The following is an 18534-nucleotide window of genomic DNA, read 5'->3' on the forward strand; positions in this document are numbered from 1 at the left end:
ATCCAAGTTATGTAGTCTCTCTTCTTGAGGCACAAAACAATGTTTATGTTTTAGGATGCTGACAGAATGAAGGAAGATAAGATGACAAATCCTAGCAGTGTTACAAACTGCAAACACTGTTGACATCAAATCAAGCAGAATAAAATGCAGGAATGTCTGATTCCATAAAGGAAATGGAGATGACGATTTCAGCCTGGAAAAATTTCCACACCTGATGACAGTTTTGTTGCTTTTATAGCAGACAGTTTCAGTTCAGCTCTGTTCCTCTTCCCTCTGATGCTTGTACCAATTCCAACATTCAAAGTCCAGTCACAGAAAGTAGACGGCACTTTGGTTAGACTAGTTTGTAGTAAACAACAGTAAAACATAATGAGTTTTAGACTTAAGGCAAGACTTGAAAAATGGAGGATGACCTGGTAACTGTGACATTTTTGTTGAAAACTAAAAAAAATTGGGGATTATTGAGCATTTCAACGGTCAAAAGACTATATACATATACATATAGACATGTACATATATATGAGAGAGATAGATAGATAGAGAGAGAGAGAGAGAGAGAGAGAGAGAGAGAGAAAGAGATTATTGCAATGATTAGTGTAATATGTCTCCAAATAAAAATACATTGAAGCATATTTTCTTTATTTAAAAAATGGAGTTACTCATGAGGAGTGACTAATGGCTGGATTTATTTATTTATCTATTTAATTTTTACATAAAACAATCTGCCAAAAAGAAGTTAAATGAATAAATTCCTCATGGCGCTGAAATACTCACTCAAGTGAGGAACATGACACAATAGCCGCAAGCAATGTTCAACTGGTTACTGTGTTTAAGTCACTTTAAGATGAGTCATCCTTTATCTTGTTTTTAACAAGCAACAGAAAACATTTATGGGAAATGACAAACCTTACCCATGAACTGAGTGCTTGTTTCACGCAGTGAAGTGTTTGCCAGCGCTGTTACAAAGAAATCTGTATTATGTTTTGGCTTTGGTCCACAGAACCCTTTAAAAGAAAATGAGTATTTCCAGGAAATACACACTGCCATCCAGAATGATTACATTCAAGTATTCATTTGCTGGTTTTTAGCTGAGCCTGTCAGGATGGAGCTGACATTTATTCATCCCTTGATTAATATAAAAGTAATGCATACAAAGATAAGAAGAAACCAAATAATGTGTAAGTCATGAAGTCCAACCAGGCATTTTATTTGGCAGCTTTGCCAGCGGTTCACAGAAGCTTGCATTGGGTGAGGCAGAAACTTGATCTGAATCAAGGGTTCAGTCTCTTTCTGTGGAGCTCAAGGGCAGCGTGACATTATCATGCTTAACCTGTTTAACAAGAAAAATGGTATGCACACTATTAAAAGAAACACACTTTAGCAGAGTACCTCATTTTTCAGACTTCTTTGTAAACAATCTACTTTGACCCCTTCTTCTTCTTCAGTTGCTCTTTTCAGAACTGGCCACCACTGACTATACCCAGGCTGAACTCTGCTCAGTTCTGTTCATTAGCTCTCACTCATTTCATACTGGAGCTGCAACACAAACACATGGCTATTAACAGAGGCTTGTTTGTCAGAACAATGATGAGTGGAAACACCTCATTTGCATGCTAATAGCCTCATGATATTCAATGTGATGCTGCTGAGCTCTCAAAATACTAAATGCTCCACAGTGACACTCGGGTCAACATGTAGACACCCACTCTCAGCCTCAGATGACTGATCTCTTGGCCCTGATATAAGTTTTTATGACCTCAAATCCTGTTACTCAACCACAAGTGAATCTACTTCTAAGATTACCATTTATGATTTTTACCATTACTAACTTGATGTTTTGGCTGGATAGCTCAGTTGGTAGAGCATCTGTCTCCCATGCAGGAGTTCAATCCCCTCAGGGGATGAATATTAACACCTTCCAGTTGGGTCCTTAGGCAAGACCCTTAATGCTACGGCCTAACCACTGTAACTAGCTTTGGATAAAAGCATCTGCTAATTGACTGTAATGTAATAATGTAATGTTTTCTTATTTCTCAGCAGAGGGAGCTAAAAGATCAGCAGAGTGTGCTTGTCTTGAGGAGAAGTATGCACACTAGGGTGGCAACATAATGGGAAAATATCTTTATTCCCTCATCTCTCATGTGGTGGCAAGCAGAACTTTACGTTGCCATGGAGAGCACTGCTAAAATGGGGCGTAATTAACAGAGCTACAGAACTTGATTCAATGACTCATTACAATTCGAGAAGTTAATGAGGAAATCACACAGATCCTCAAAGGCAAATGACTCTGTGTACACATGACAAATGTTTAAAATCACATCATGAGGTTAAGAGTATTGCACGCTGTTGCAGCTGTTTTTGCAAGGCTGATGATGATGAGCATGTGCCTTTATGGACCCTGTATGTGTGTATGGGAGGATATGTACGAGTTATTTGTAAAGAAAAATCTCATCCACATTTTTTCAAAATGTCACACAAGCATCTTTTTGTGCACCATGTGCACGAGTCTTAACCGCCCCCCCCCCCCGACCCCAGCCCCAGCAGACTGACAGCTCCCAATGTGGATGCAGCTATGCAAGTCGTTGTGGTTAGACACAAGGATTTATTCTACCAGCATTAAACTGGAACTGTTAGGAGGAGAAGCGCTCTGAAAATCAACCTACTTTTCTAATATTTCCATTTGGTGATCCAGATTATTAATGTACAAAAGGTTTTATTTTTCATGTCTCCATAATATGACCCATTATCACAACAGGGAATGTGAGTGTGTGTTAGAAAGAGGAACACAATTATTTCCATTATTAGTATATGCTGCCCTTTAATAAAGTCTTGCCCACCCTCTGGCCACCCCTTGTAAAAAAGCATAACTCCGCCATCGCTTCTGTCTCAGCTAAGGGCCAACAGTGGGTCTTCTTAGGGTTTCCACAGAGGCCAGCATCAAAGGTGAAGCCGCCAAACCACCTGTAGCTCTGCCAAAAACACTTAAGGGCAAAGAGTCTCTTACAATTTGTTTCAAGGATGTCTGGAAAATCCTACTTGACTCTCTTGCTTAACAACACTGAGGCTACTGGCAGGGAAGATTCCCCCTGGAAATGCAGAGGCAAGGTAGCAGCTAGACTGCTAAAGGTGCAAAGAGTTACAAGTGCAAAGTAGGCCACAGAAAGCAGAGAGCTCAATGGAGTCCAGGGGTAAGCATTAGGATCAGTCTTCAGGGGTCAAACTCATCCTGATCAAACAGCAGGGTCATCAAAGGAGAGAAGGTACATCTACCTCTCCTGGCTCCTGGATGTAGAAGCATGCTTTTCATTTTAAATTGCCCAAAAATAATGAGCAATTAAGAAAATGGTTATTCTCGAATTTCAATTAGCCTAATTAAAGAGGGGGCAGCGGGCTACTCAGAAGAATGGCAAGCACTACAGTACAGTGTGTATTTGTAGGAGTGTGTGTATGTGTGTGGGTATATGAGTGAAAGAGAGAGCAAAAGACTCTCCAAGGGGTTCAGCTGGAACACTGCATCAGCACTCAGAATGAGAAATTAACCATTTGCTTCCTTTTGTAGGCCTGAAGCACCTACAATGTTGTCAGTGAACCGGCTGCCAGAGAGGATTCAGTCACACAGTGTCTCCATCAATGTGTCATTAACATTTATATCTGTAATTATTAAGTCAAAATTCGTCCATAATTTACTTTATATGATAATACTGGGCACAAATAGGCTCATCCTCATCGGGGGATATGGCACCTGCTCATTGGTTTATTTTATCACATGCATGTGAAGGAGATGCTGGCAGTGAGAGGGTTAACTGTAAGTTCAGCATCCAGTCTGACAGCGAGAGCCAGATGGTCATGTAGAGCGCTTACAGTGACATGGGCCTACACAGCTCCCTCTGCTGGAACACACACACATACACACACATTTACACAACTCATTTGCATGCAAACACACACATAAACATTCCTTGAAGATAACGCCGCTCGTGATTCCCAGGTCGTTTAACCACTTCCCCCATTCCACACACCCCCTAACTCTTTTCCCGTCTCTTACTTCCTTGCTCCTCCTCTTTTCATTTCCCTCTGTTTCAGTCTGATGGCCAGAGTTAATTGGCTGCTGTCTAATTGGTGCCCATTAGCTTGAGTAATCAAACATGTCAGACCTAGTAAACAACCCATTCTCCTGCTTGGCTCTGGTATGTGTTTTTTGCAATTCCAATTCCAGGTCCTCGTCATTCCATCGTCTGAAGGGATTTGTGTTTTACTTGCCTTTGTTTATTGCCTTTTCTTTCCGTTTGTTGCCTCTCTCATTCTGAACTCAAACATCAAACACATACATCATTTTCTTGCAAGTTCAGGTTGCAACATTTCTTTCCATGACAGGGCCATTATCATTTGTTCAATGTTGCTGTGCAGTGTTCTGGCTCTTTATTTCCTCTGCATGTGTACAACATTTGCAGATAAACTCTTGCACACCCACTCACAGAACGAAACTTATTCTCATAATACATGCAAATACCCACCCTTATGCACAGACATACACATCAGAAAGGCCTACCCCTTCACCCACACCCTGTTGGCATTTGGCAGGTTCTCTTTATTTGGGTAGCACCCCTCCCATGAGTCCAGCTTTTTCAGCTACCCTCCCTATTTAATCTGTCTTAGAATAACCTCAGGGGTTTAATTTCCCTCTCAAGGCAAAGTGCTCTGCTGGCATGGCAGCCAAATCCATACACAAGGAGTGCATCAAGCTTTAATGTGGACATCGCAACAGCGGAGCAGTTTAGTCAAAGTGACATGAAATATGGACCAAAGTGTGTCAAAGTGGAACAAGAAAAAAATGGGTCTGAAGCTGCTGTGCTGCTGTCCTCCGGGTATGCGGATGAAACAGTGGAAGGAGCAAGGTGCAATACTCATAAACAACATAGTGAACTTATACAAAAACATTGTTATGTTTCAATAAAGTATTTCCCATTCAATCACAAGGCCAAAATGATTAGATCAGCCACCTGGCCTTCTGGCTCCTGTAGCACCAAGAAACATGATGGGATAAAATGTTACTGACAAGGAGGGGAAGGAGATTGAGATGATAGGCAAAGAAAAAATGCAGGAGGAAAAAAAAAATCACTGAGAATAAAATTAACTGCACCAACCTTCAGCATTGCATAGAGTGAGTCAGACCCTTTTCTTTAACCAAAGAATCTGACATTTGCAGGCCCCAAATATTCATAACAGAAAGCAGAAATTACATTTATTCGGTAAGAGGAAAAGAAAATCTTGCAAAGCTCTGCTTGTTTAATGTCTGCCAATGTAATCATCAATTAAATTAAGTAGAGGAAGGCCTTTTGCTAAGTGTAGTACAGTTCAAGAGATTTACAAGTGAATGAAAGCTTGACAGACAAAGTAAATTTAAACTAGGGAAGCTAACGCATGCAGTTTAAAGCAGCTATGATCAATATTTTCTACAATAACAATGCATCAAATGACAAAGCGAATACAATGACACAATGTGGAGGGATCTCTGCGAGTCATGAACCACAAGAGAATTATCACCTGAGTCAGCAGCTCTGTACGACTTTACAGTACTCTCTACCTGTTCTTACCTGTTTTTTTTCTTACCACATTAGCTTAATAGAGCAGCTTTTTGGGAATTTGGCTGTATTAATATACTCATAGGTTTCACATATAGATACAAAAAGATGCAAGCAAACAGAACTTTAAGCCTGGTTAAGTATGTACATGCAGGAGGTATTTGACTTCTAACAGCATTATCTGGGTGTATTATGCCTAATTTGTACTCAGCATTAAATGAGCAAACAGGCAGAGCTTTCTGTCCATACCCTTCATTTTGTGCAAATTTCAGTGTGTTTTCAGAGAACTTGTGTATGTGTAGCTACTTGAAGCAAAAGAGCAGTACTGCTGGAAATTGTGGGGGCAGTGTTGCACAGGATAGCTCATGTTCGACCAGCGAAAGGAATAAGGAAAAACAAGAATCCATTTTGTATCTAATGGCCGCAAAGACCACTGGCGTCTATTGCACTGCCTCTTTTCATGTCGCTGAGAATCATCACAATCTCCTCCACCATTGCCGTATAAGCTATACTGTTATTGAAACTGATGTCAGAAGTCAGAAGTGAATTGTGAACTCAATGAAGTCAAATAAGCACTGGTTCCAACCAAGGTATGCAGAATAGCATCTCTGAACACACAACACATCCAACCTTGAAGCAGATGGGCTACAGCAGCAGAAGACCACACCAGGTGTTTCCTGTCAGCTAAGAACAGGAAACTGAGGCTACAACTCACACACACTCACCAACACTGGACAATAGAAAATGGAAAAACGCTGCTGGTCTAACACGTCTCCATTTCAGTGCCACATTCAGATGGAAGGCTCAGAATTTGGTAGAAACATCATGAAAATGTGGATCCATTCTTCCTTGGATCAATGGTTCAGGCTGCTGGTGGTGTCATGGTCTGGGGGATATTTTCTTGGCCCACTTTGGGTCCCTTATTTGACCAGCATGGCTTGGTTTAACCACCACAGCCTACCTGAGTATTGTTGCTGACCATGTCCATACCTTTATGACCACAGTGTAGCATCTTCTGATGGCTACTTCCAGCAGGATGATGCACCAGATCAGATCAGATCAGAAATACTTTATTAATCCCTTTGGGATTCCTCAGGGAAATTTGTGACCATGTCACAAAGCTCAAACCATCTTCAACTGCTTTCTTTAAAATGACAATGAGTTCACTGGCCTCCACAGTCCCCAGATCTCAATCCAGTAGAGCAGCTTTGGGATGTGGTGGAACGGGAGATTCTCATCATGGATGCAGCCAACAAATCTGCAGCAACTGTGTGATGATGTCATGTCAATATGGAGCAAAACCACTGAGGAATGTTTCCAACACCTTGCTGGAAGCTGGTATCAGACAAAGCTTTGGAAGAGTTGATGCTGAAATACAGTCAACAACTGCAAACTGGGAAGCATCAGTAAAAAGGTACTTTTGGTTATCATCATCTTAAAAAAAAAATCTGTTATTCACTTTAGTAGAACAGTGGTGCAATGGTTATTACTGTCACCTGGCAGCAAGATTATTGTGTGTTCCAACATGCTGTTTGACTGTTTCTGTTAGTGTTATGGATTAGTACTCTGTCAAGGTCAATGCTGCTTCTTCCCAACAGTTTTAGTCCTCCTACAGAGAACATTTTAAATGGAATTGAACAATTTAGTGTCCCTACAGTATATTCATCACTCAAAATGCCACATGCCCAAGGACCAACCCTGTAGACAAACATGGTTATCAGATTTTAATACCTCAAAGAGAGAGCTCACCACCCTAGTACTAGCCACAAAGCAGCTGGACACCAACTGTCCCACTCTTATACACATTGCTGTCCCCATGACCTCAGCTTATGTAAGATGCTCCTTAAAGCCTTGGCCACCAGCTTTTGCTAGTGAGGTTCACTAGAGGACTTTGAAGTTCTTGACCCTAGAGCACACTGCATACTGTTCCTGTCCAAACTGCTCCAGGCTAAGGGCATGGGAGGTTGGAAAAACCCCCACAGAGCCTGCACAGAGGACTGGACTGACCTCGCTGATCTTGCTGGAGGGGTTCTCTGGCAGATGCCTTGAGCGTGATACTTTTAAGAGGAAAAGCAAGCAAAAAGTAAAGAATGAAAGCAAGAAAAGAAAGCAGGAATGAGGGAAAGAAAATAAAAAAAAAAAACATTAGTTAAAGGGAGCAGTTGGACTCTTGTTGAGAAATTAAAAGAAGGTAGTGGCAGTGACTGATGGGCAAGTGGGTGTCATGACAAAGAAAATATGAAGCAGTAGAAGAAAAAGAGAGACAGCTAGCAAAAGAGAGAAAGACAGAGAGAGGTGGGCGAGTGGTCCTGTGAGACAGTTGTCATGGTAACAAGTGATCATGATGAGGATGAGAATGATCAGAGAAGACTTTTAGATGGAAACTGGAAATGCAAACAAAAGACACGTAATTAAATTGGTGTGAAATGCCAATACAGGATGCTGTTATGTCAGAAGGTTCAATACGTTGAAATGGAAAAGTTGCTTCATTTGGTTTAACAAAAACCACTTAATTTACCCTGGAATGGACGACATATATATATATATATATATATATTTATATATATTTGCCATAGACAATAACACAACATAATAAGTTTGGAAAGTCTAAGTGGTTATTAGACAGAATCATTGACCCACTGAAAATAGTTCACACTGAATGTTCACATCCAAAACAGTTTGACCATTCATAGTTTCACTGCACTGGTCTCTGTGATGAGCATATGAAACCATGACATAACATAAATGTGTGCAAATTAATTCTGGGCACCAACAATAAACTTTTGGCTAGTCACATTAGGGATATCATATTCCTCCGGATGGGGGAGTTCCTTCTGTTATGCATCCCGGTTCAGTGCTATGGCATTATGAGATACTTAACAGAACGCAGCCATCATTGTTTCCTCTTACAACTTTTTGCTTTTGATCAATAGTTGATCCACTTCCTTTTAATTAGTTTGAAAAGGCTCTTGATGCAATAGAAAGACAACAAGATTTTTCAAAGTAAAATTACCCTTGCAGAGCAAACTCAGTGATGTTCCGCTTCTTGTTTTCTGATGGACCATTTTTTACAATAACAATTAGAAAAGGGGAAAAATGAAACAGTACAACATAAAGTCTGATTCATTTAAATCCTTTTGATGTTGATGTTGATGTTGTTTTTTTCTTAATTTTTTTAAATCTGGTTTGAGCACCTTTTTTTAAAAAACAAAACTAAATAAGTCTCTGACCTTAAAACTCTTTTGCTTCTGACTCATTTGATGGTACACAGTGACATTCATTATGTACATTCCTGGAGCCATCATTGCCCTGCAGCCTCCCAAGGCTGTGAAACCACACTTGGGAGGTTGCATTTTACTTTATGGCACCACGTCACACACCAGCAACTGGATATCAACCAAGTGACTGAGCAATGAAACACAGCAGGTTATCAGAAAGAGAGAAAGGCACAGCAAGAGATAAGACAAAATGTCATGGTTTATGGGTGTTTGCCTCTGTGTTTTCTGTTCCTTAGTTTCTATTGTCTTTAACTCTTCAGTTTTTTTGTTTCTTGTCCTCTTTTGTTCAGCCATACCCTTCTATGTTCTGTGCTCTGTCCTTCCTGATTTGACACACCTGGTTCAGCTAGCTCATTTGCTTCACTTGTTCCTCGTTATTCCTCAGTGTATTCATGCCCCTTGGTTTCAGTTAAACCAGTGTTTCCCTTTTAAGTCTCCTCTGTTTTGTCCCTGTAAGTGTTTTCATGAGTCTTGATTAAAACCTTCATTCCTGCATTCTGTCTGCCTCCTGCCTTTGAGTCTACTTCATCCTTCAGTCATGAAAAAAGTTAACTTTGGACTGGTTTTGAGAGCTCAGAAAAGACCCAGGATCCAAGATGGGTGCTAAATGCTAAAATGTGCAAACAGATTTGGGTGAATATTATAACTGATTAAGCTTGTTGGTGACAAGTTGGTTAAAAAAAAGACTGGGTATGAAAAGAATGACGGGGAAGGGGTGTCTTCTATGAATACTTTTTTTTTTTTTTTTTATCCAGTTATTGTTTTATATCAGTGCAAAACAGACATCCCTAATATCCCACTACTTTTACCCTTTGGTTATTTATACTTATCAAAGAGGCAGTTTAGTGTTTATCAGTAAGCAACCAGAGGGGTATTGCACGAAACCAGAATAAAGAAATTCAGGATAATTAAGAAAGCCCAGCTTGACCTAGCTTGAGCGGCCTATCCTGGCTTAATTGGTTGCACGTTTGCTGAGCCAGGATGAGAAGGTGCGGCTAGGTTAAGTCAGGTGAAGATAGTTGGGATAAGTGCGTGTGCACGGCATACTGAAGCAGACCTCGCGATCGCTCACAGAATCACCGATGGGGAAATGGATAAAAGTCGCGCGTCCTACGTCACAGCCGCTGAACAACAGCTCCTGACGGAGTTCTCTGACGAAGTTAAGGATATTATAAGGAAAAAAGGCAATACCAATGCCATAAGTAAAGAACGCGAGAGAGCCTGGCAGACAATAGCCGACCGGCTCAATGCGTAAGTGGTCAAAAACTGTACAATTAATAAACAGTGCTCCACTGGAACCGTCATAATTAGGCTACAATTACAGGAGTTACTTTTCAAATCCACTAACTGTTGTATACTTTAAGAGTGACAAGCAGGTGCATGTTACTCAGGAAATGTAGAGTATGATTAGGTGCAAACAATTATCCACAATGTGTCATTTAATCTATTTTCCTCATGTAACGTTTTTATCTATTTTATCTTTCTGTCCTTCATAAAGAACAAACCTGTCTGGCCATAAAAGGACCTGGCAGCAAGAAAAAATTAAATATAAGAATATTTTGCAGGCTGGTAAGTGACTCCAAAGTAGATAACCGTGAACAAATGAGGTGAATAGATGAGGTGTCTGCTGACATGTTCAATGTCTGTATGATTGTAGCAGTTAAAAAAAGGCCTATAGAACTGGCACAGGGGGCGGCCCACCAAGCCAGGATGTGACTCCAGCAGAGGAACTGGCACTCCATTTAAATAAAGGGAGGCCAGTGATGGAGGGGATCCAGGGAGGGACAATAACTGACTCTGTCCCAGCCACAGAAACTGTCCGCTTCATACAAGGTACATCACGTACTGCAATTCTACTGCACATGGAACACAATCAAATATAATATAGTGTCTAACTTTGGATAACCTTGCAGTGTCTGGGAACACAATTACACTTTTGGAGCCACCAGAAGATGATCCAGTTAGAACAATGTCTTGAAATCACAGGCTTGGTATGTTCTCTGAAATCTTAATCCAAATTCTCTCGTTACATGTATACGGCAGGATGAAGGCACATCTGCAGCTGCAGAATGCACGTCTGCAGATGAGGAGACTGTGTCAGTGGAGTCCAGAAGGCTTGAGGCATGTCAATTTTATGGGATTGGCCTGCTTATTTATTCCATGAAGGATATGAAGTCAGTGATGTGGTGCTAATAGAAAATGTGTAGCAGGACCCGGATGCTGCACAGTCTCCTAAGCGGCCTGGTAACATTGTGAGTATTGGCTAAAGTACATCTACGTTATGCACAAATCCTGCTGTGCTAACTGACATTTCCTTTACAGACTTCACAAACTGTCAGGACGCTTTATTCAGGGCAGCTGGAGAGAGAGAGAGCTGGCAGATGTTAAAAGCTGACTCAAAAAGCGCAAGCTCCAAGGAATGGAGCTGGATCTTGAGATTAAACGCCGGACACTCAGAAAACTGGACCTGGAAATCCAGTAACCGAAAATCTGTATCTCTCAATGACATAGTCATCTCCAAAGGCCAGGGGATGTGAGCTGTCCCTGAAGACTCGTTCACGTCTGAATGCTCTTCTGAGGATGCGGGCTTCCTCGTCCAGCACATCCTCTGAAAAAGGGCAAGTCATTATGAAGAGGGACCAGGTGAAGGGGAGTTGGACCTGAATATTCTACATTGCCCTCGTCACGGATTTCTTTGGATACACCTTTGTAACCTCATCCTCTGTGTTTTGTAATCTCAATTAATGCAATAAAACACATATTTATAAAACCTCTGACAGCAATTTGACGAGCAGTCTTCATTAGCATAGCAATATAACACTTCGCCTGATGAAATCATGCACTTATGACCAAGTTGATATTGTGTGATGAAATCGTGATCCTGTATTTAAATAAAATGACTAAAAAAATAAATAAATATATGCACTGCACTAGCACTACACAACAGCACCTGGGTCTAACTGGACTCAAAAGCGGTCTGACTAACACTTAATTATGACGTCCCATCTTGTTTGAATCCATGCTTGTGTTGTTCTTACTCTCAAATGTAAGTCGCTTTGGATAAAAGCGTCTGCTAAATGACTGTAGAATAGAATAGAATAATAAAACTACAACTCGAATCCATATAAAAAGGCTGTTGCGATTACAAACAGATTTCGATTAAATGTACAGTGACTGTATATGTAATATTTTAATACTGGATGATTAAAATGACGCGCCATACTTAGGAAGACCATGGACATGCTGTAAAACACATTAATTCCTCATAGAATTGACGTTGGACATGCAGGTGACTCGCTAGGATTAATCTTAGCCTGAGCAGTTAGCCTGGTCTGGAGCAGGCTAGCTGCAGCGGATAAATCACCACAGTAACTTGGCCGGGATTAGTTTGAGCTGCTTTCATGCAACTGACTTAGGGCTAAATTCAGCCAGGATAACCAACATATCCCGGCTTAATCCCTTATCTTCGTTTCGTGCAATACCCCTCTGTTCTTGTAAGAAGGTGTATTTGTTGCACAAAAAGTCATGTCACATATTATTTGCATGCTTTTTTGAGTGACACCCCATCCTTTACTATTGTCCTAGCCTTAATCATTTTGCATGATAATTTAATGTGAAAAGTTTAAAATGCTATTTATAAACATTATCATAAGATAATGGTGCGCTGTTGTCTTTCAGGACTGCCTGACAGTCAACAGTGTAGGTGTGTGTTCCCCCATGCCAGCTCTCAAAGACACACAAACACCAATTAGGCTCTGTGACTAACATCTGCTGCCAGCTCAGAGGTGGCTCAACTGCAGCCAGCCGTTACAGACAGGAGAGTGATGAACAAAAGACGGGTCCACGTTAAAGAGGCAGCTTGGAAGGGGCTAAAAGAGTGTATACGCAAACAGCTTTGCAACAAAACATTAACATTTTACTTTATTAAAACCCAAATAATGAGGAGATTTTAACATTTGCGGAATATAATATCAATAAATGATTAAGAGATTGATTGAATGGTTGAGATCTTCAGACCCTTGCTGCTTTAGATAAAGAATAATTTGGAAACCCAGTGGATTCAGCTTATAAGCTGCTTTTACATGGAACGATAGAAATAAAATACTGTAAATATGCTTCAAGAATGTGTCTTTTTGTGGCATGGGCAGGTTACACATGTGTAAAGCTAAATGCTAAATGATATATGGACAGTTTGGACTCCAAAGTCCAGGAGCTAAACTGGCCCTCCTGCAGTTCAGTCCTGTTCATCAACATCTGTCACATTATCAAACAAAAACAGCAACAAAACAGTCCCTGAACTGTTGAGCAGCCAAAATCCTGTATCAATGACTGGGCTCTTCTGTGGTGAGAATCTTCCAGGTAACTGCCACAACTTTTGTCACAACTTTTCTGAAATGTTGAATTCAGATAAAATTCAGAGCAGGCTTGTATTAAAACCACAAAGATAAAAATCTCAGTTTCAACGTTAGAAATGTTGCATTTGAACTTAGATTAAAAAGTAAGGAAATTTTAGTTTCTCCAATTGTTTCTCCCCTTTAATAATACCAGGTGGTGTTCAATTATACATCATAGGAAAGAATGATTAGTACCCGTACAACTAGGTAAAACCTGCGAGGATCATGTTTCTGTGGAATGAGCAACACAGCTAAATGTGTGGGTGGCACCCCCCAAAAATGTGTCAAAATCCCCTGCAGTATTGTTCTGTTGGCTCTGTTCTGTTTTTAGTTTCTAGGTGGATTGGAAAACTGCACTCTCCCATAGTAATCAGAACAGAAAAAGAAATATTATCTAGTTTTACTTGATTTATTTAACAAACAAGGCTTTTGTAGCATGTAGAAGATCCATACTTCTCCACTACAGCTTGGTTCCTCTTCCTGGCCACTGGTCACCAGCCTGGCCATATTTGGCTGTGCGATGGCATCCCATTCCTTAACCAGGAGTTGTAGAAGGTCAGCCAGCGTGGTTGTGTAGGTCACTCTACCACGTACAGCACAACCAAGCTGGGTGAATTATGTATGTCAGTAATTCTTTTTTTGTCCTTTAACTGCTTATTAACTGCTTAACTGATAATTTAAGGGACGATGTGAGGAATAAAGAAACAGCAGAGCTTATTCTCACTGATGCTGTACAGATGAGATCTTAGAGGCAACAAATAACAGTTACAGATGATGTCATTCAGCGTTGCATTTTAATGGGTTGATAAAATCTCTCTTTTCAGATAAAAAATATAACTCATTAATCAGTGCTGAACATGTACCATTTTTTGTTTCATTCTTTTTTGCTGGCTGCAATATGAATCAGGGAAAAGAAATCCTTCCTGGGTTTAGTTTTTTCTCATTTGTTTTATTACCCAGAGAAAAGACAGTGGCCGGAGAATGGGGTAGCAGAGAGCAGCAGCTGCCTCCAAACGCCTGTGACCAGAAGTGCCGCTGCTTGCTTCCAGCTCTGTTTGAGCCAGCTGCCATCATAACATGCAGCATGATCAGCACAGTCTACAGATGCAGCTTGTAACAAAATCAAAGGTGAGTGACAACAAGTATCTATCTTTTAGAACTGTGTTTCTTTTGGTATCTAATCACTTTACCGAAATAACTGTCATGTTTATAGCCTTAGAAGGAGACTTTAGTATGTACTTGCCGAGTTTCTACAGCAATTGTGCCACCATTTTTACTACGGTGGGCTAACAACTCTGTGTGTGAAGCGAGAACCCTCTAAGCCAGAACTATTCAGCTGGTGGCCCATGGACCAGAAACAGCCCACTCTGCTCATCGACCCATAAATAGTAAACTAATAGCTTAACAGCTGCGACTAAACTCTAAACGTGCCACTTATGACATTTTACGATGCTACGTAGCACTTCTGTTTACACTGCTGATGGAAGCCCAAAGACATCAACTTCTAAGGAGAAAAAGTTGATAGCGAAAATAGAAAATAAGATAAAAACTGAACTGATAAGTATGCGCACATCAAAAATGCTGAGGGCATCTTTACGTTCATCCTACGTGAACTCAATGAATGATTACTAGACTCTTCCTTAGATGTTTAAAATGAGATGAATAGTTTTTTTTTCAGTCTGTTTCTTTCAATTTCCATTAAACAACATTTTTATTAAACAAACAAAAACTCTTTTTACTGAGCACAATAGAAAAACTGTTGCCTCTGTTTCAATTACCACCTGAGTGATAGGACAGTTGACCTTAAGTAACCCCAGGCCACAATCAGCCACGAGCTGAGTTCAAAAAATGAAACACAACCCCCCAGTAGTTGGGGGACACCTTAACAAAAAGAAAATAAGGTTTCTACAGATAATTATAGTGTTTAATCCAGAAACTAGTTATATTTACTTTTATTATTTGTACTAAAAGCCAGCAGCTGTTGGGATTTCATGTTACTGTGATTTAAAAAAAGATAGAACAATGTAGATACGCTTTGTGTTAATTGTACATCCAATAAAAAAGAGCAACCGTACAGGGGAACGTGCGGCCCGCTAGCCATAGCCTTCCAAAATTTGGTCCATGGGAAAATCTAGTTGAATAACCCTGTTCCAAGTTATAAAATAGCTGTACTGGCTTTGTTTGCTAGGTGCTAGAGCACCGTTTGGGATAAGTACACCTTAAAAGGAACCAAAAGTAGTTACCTGTAGTGCAGTCATCGCTGCACCTGAGGCCACGAGATCCATTAATTGCTGTGTTGAGAACACTGTCCAAAACATGACTGCATTGCCTTCCTCAGCTGAGCTGTAACATTAGCTTTCAGTACTAAACCACTGATATTTCAGTCAAAAGAAACTGAATGGATAATGATTATTTTTATAATAATTCACTTACGGCTAATTAATAGAGACAGCCTGTATGATCGACTGCATCACCTTGGATTTCCAAGTCCTCTATAGATGCCATTTCCTGCAACAAAAACACTCAGCTTCATAATATTTCATAGTAGACCACACTGACACTAAGTGCTTCAAATGACAACACTTTTTTCTTGATTTTATTTCTTTATTTTATTTACTTTTTGGTCAGGCACATTTTTGCATTTTTTGAATTTGGATATTTTGCCCTACTGAATAGACAGTTAGTTTTAGTCACTCTTGATCTCTCTTTCCAGACTCTTTACCCCTCTAGCATGTCTTGGTCTACTTTCTTTAATATGTATGCATGTGTGACTACATGCATGTCCACTGAGTGCCTTGGAGTGTGCATGTGTGAACTGAAGGCATTAATATGTTTAGAGTGCAATAGAAAGGACAATTTATCCCACAGAAGAGTGATATTACATCGGTTTCTGTGGGTTTCTCGTCTGACTGTGGCTACTGCTGCCGGCCAAGGTTTTAGTTTCACCTCTCTGAATCTTTCTCTCTTTAGGAGTACTTTTGGGAATAAATTTGTTTCTTGGAATTTTTTGTTGTATTCAGGAGCCACTGTTTAGTTGAAGGTGGAGGCAGGACATATTAGACCGGTTCATAGTCAGGAAAATATAAAGCAGGGCTACACATTGGGATGTTATATGTCTTGACCATTGAGCCTCTTCTACATCAACTTAGACGTGGTCTCACATGATTTGTTAAAATATTAAAAATACTGTACAGTCAGCCTATCAGTTTCTGCAGATGACATCACAGTTTTTAGCACTGGAATAAATGAAATTGTAGTTCTTGAAGTCAATTTATGTCCACAAGCTTCTTTTGCTAAGATTAATTGGTCCAAAAGTGGTGGTTTTTATTTGGAATGATAAACAGCCGCTGGCATTACCAGCCCTGCTACAATGTGTGCTCCTTTATAAGGAAAAGGGCCATGTCATTAACAAACTTTCTCCTCAATCTAGTTATGGATACATTAGAGATTTTCTACTTTTACCAATCAGTCCGCCACACATAGGACACTGTTATCAATATAATGAGAGACTACTGACAGATGTATGGGGATATTGGAAAAGAACCAGTTTTTCACAACCCTCTTATATAAAGCCTGATGCTCAGCTCTGGCAGTGTGCAAAGAATCCATCTAACAGCTTCACTGTCGAAGCTTGCAAACCTGAGATTAGTTGGGAGATTGAAGTCTGCTGCCATACTGAGTAAAGAGGCTGGTTTTAATTCACTACACTTCCTGAACTGCTGGAGGAGGTGACTGGTGTTCTTCACAGTCTCTCTACAGGGAGGTATTAGACATGGTCAACCAGTTCTTTGGCCAGAATTTCCACCATTATTCCTCCATGCTCCAATGGAAAGACTAAAAGAAGATGGAGGCCTGCATTTGTTTAAGACACCAGCTTTGGCAGAATTCTCTCAAGTCTCAAACAAGAGTCTTTATAATGTGTCGGAACATTGTTGGCGGGTGTCCGTGGGTCAAAATAATTCAGTGTTGTACCACATTTGTCACTAGCATAAATATATCTATGTTGTTAGGTTTCTACAATACCTTTGTCTTAACTGTCTTAGACTTGCTAGCTCACTAATTTAGGGTAAAGTTTAGACCTAAATTCATTGTAATACACTCTAGAAAAATTAGTTTGGTTAACATTTTAATAGGTCAGACCAAAATAAGCACATGGCTCATCAGGAGGGATAAATTTAAAGGGGCAGAGTCTGTAAATACTTATGTCCAAAGGTATTTTACTGTACTGTTTTAGAATAGTTCATTTTGTAGAAAGTGGTCTCTGATTTTGAGGAGGAAAATATTAAAAGGAGATTGAGTTTGAAAGACACCCTACTGTGCTGATGACGATGTGCTCATTGTCAGTGATATAGAGCAGATTACAGAGAAAGCACGCACAAAACCCTTTTTCACTGCTGATGAAGTACTTTTTTCAGCTTTTTCTCCTGATTCTTGTTTAATATGGGAAAATAAATGAGTAAATTTACTTCCATCATAAACTCTGTAACTCATAAACTGATTCATATTCAACATTTTTTCATTTGCTGTATGCCTTTGTCTTAAACGACTTCCAAGCTACATCCTTTTCAATTATTGCCTTCAAACTTTAACATTTTCTTTGAAAAAACTCAAGCACCTGAGGAGTGCTTTAAAACTTTAAAACGGGTTAATGCGCTCTTCTGTTTGAGTCTTGCAGCAGAGTTCTAGATTACCTAAAGACAGGATAGCTCCTTCTTGCTAAGACAAGTGAACATACAATTGCAGTAGTCTAATCGTGACTAGATAAATGCATGAATTATCATTTCTAGTTCACTTATTGACACCATTTTTCTGAGTTTTGTTGTTCCTCAAATGATAAAGAGCCGTTCAATCAGGCGTCACCCCTTTGTTAGATAAGTAGATATTTTAAAATGTCTGCTATGAGTACTGCCCAAGCTAAACGTAGCATTTCCATTGTTTACTTCTGATTTTTTTTAACTGGAAACTGGCTTAAAAAGCCATCGTAAGACAGGAAATGAGCTGCCTATAAGGCTGCATGCATACTGTGTACAAGTTAACTGCTAGCAGGTAGCTAACTACTACCTACCATGTGTAGTATGTAGCAGGTGGTCTATTTGTTGTGTAAAAAAAATGCATTATTAAGAGTTAAAGGTTAAAAGTGTCTAATTTACAGGAATTTATTTCCATTTTGGGAGTATTATCAAGAATTGGTTGCAAAAACTGTAGTTGATGAAGGACTTTTCTTTGTTTGTACTTTTCTTTATGTCATGTGGAAAAATGTATGAAGGAATTGTAAATGGT

Source organism: Melanotaenia boesemani, chromosome 2, assembly GCF_017639745.1.
Source record: "Melanotaenia boesemani isolate fMelBoe1 chromosome 2, fMelBoe1.pri, whole genome shotgun sequence".
NCBI lineage: Eukaryota > Metazoa > Chordata > Actinopteri > Atheriniformes > Melanotaeniidae > Melanotaenia > Melanotaenia boesemani.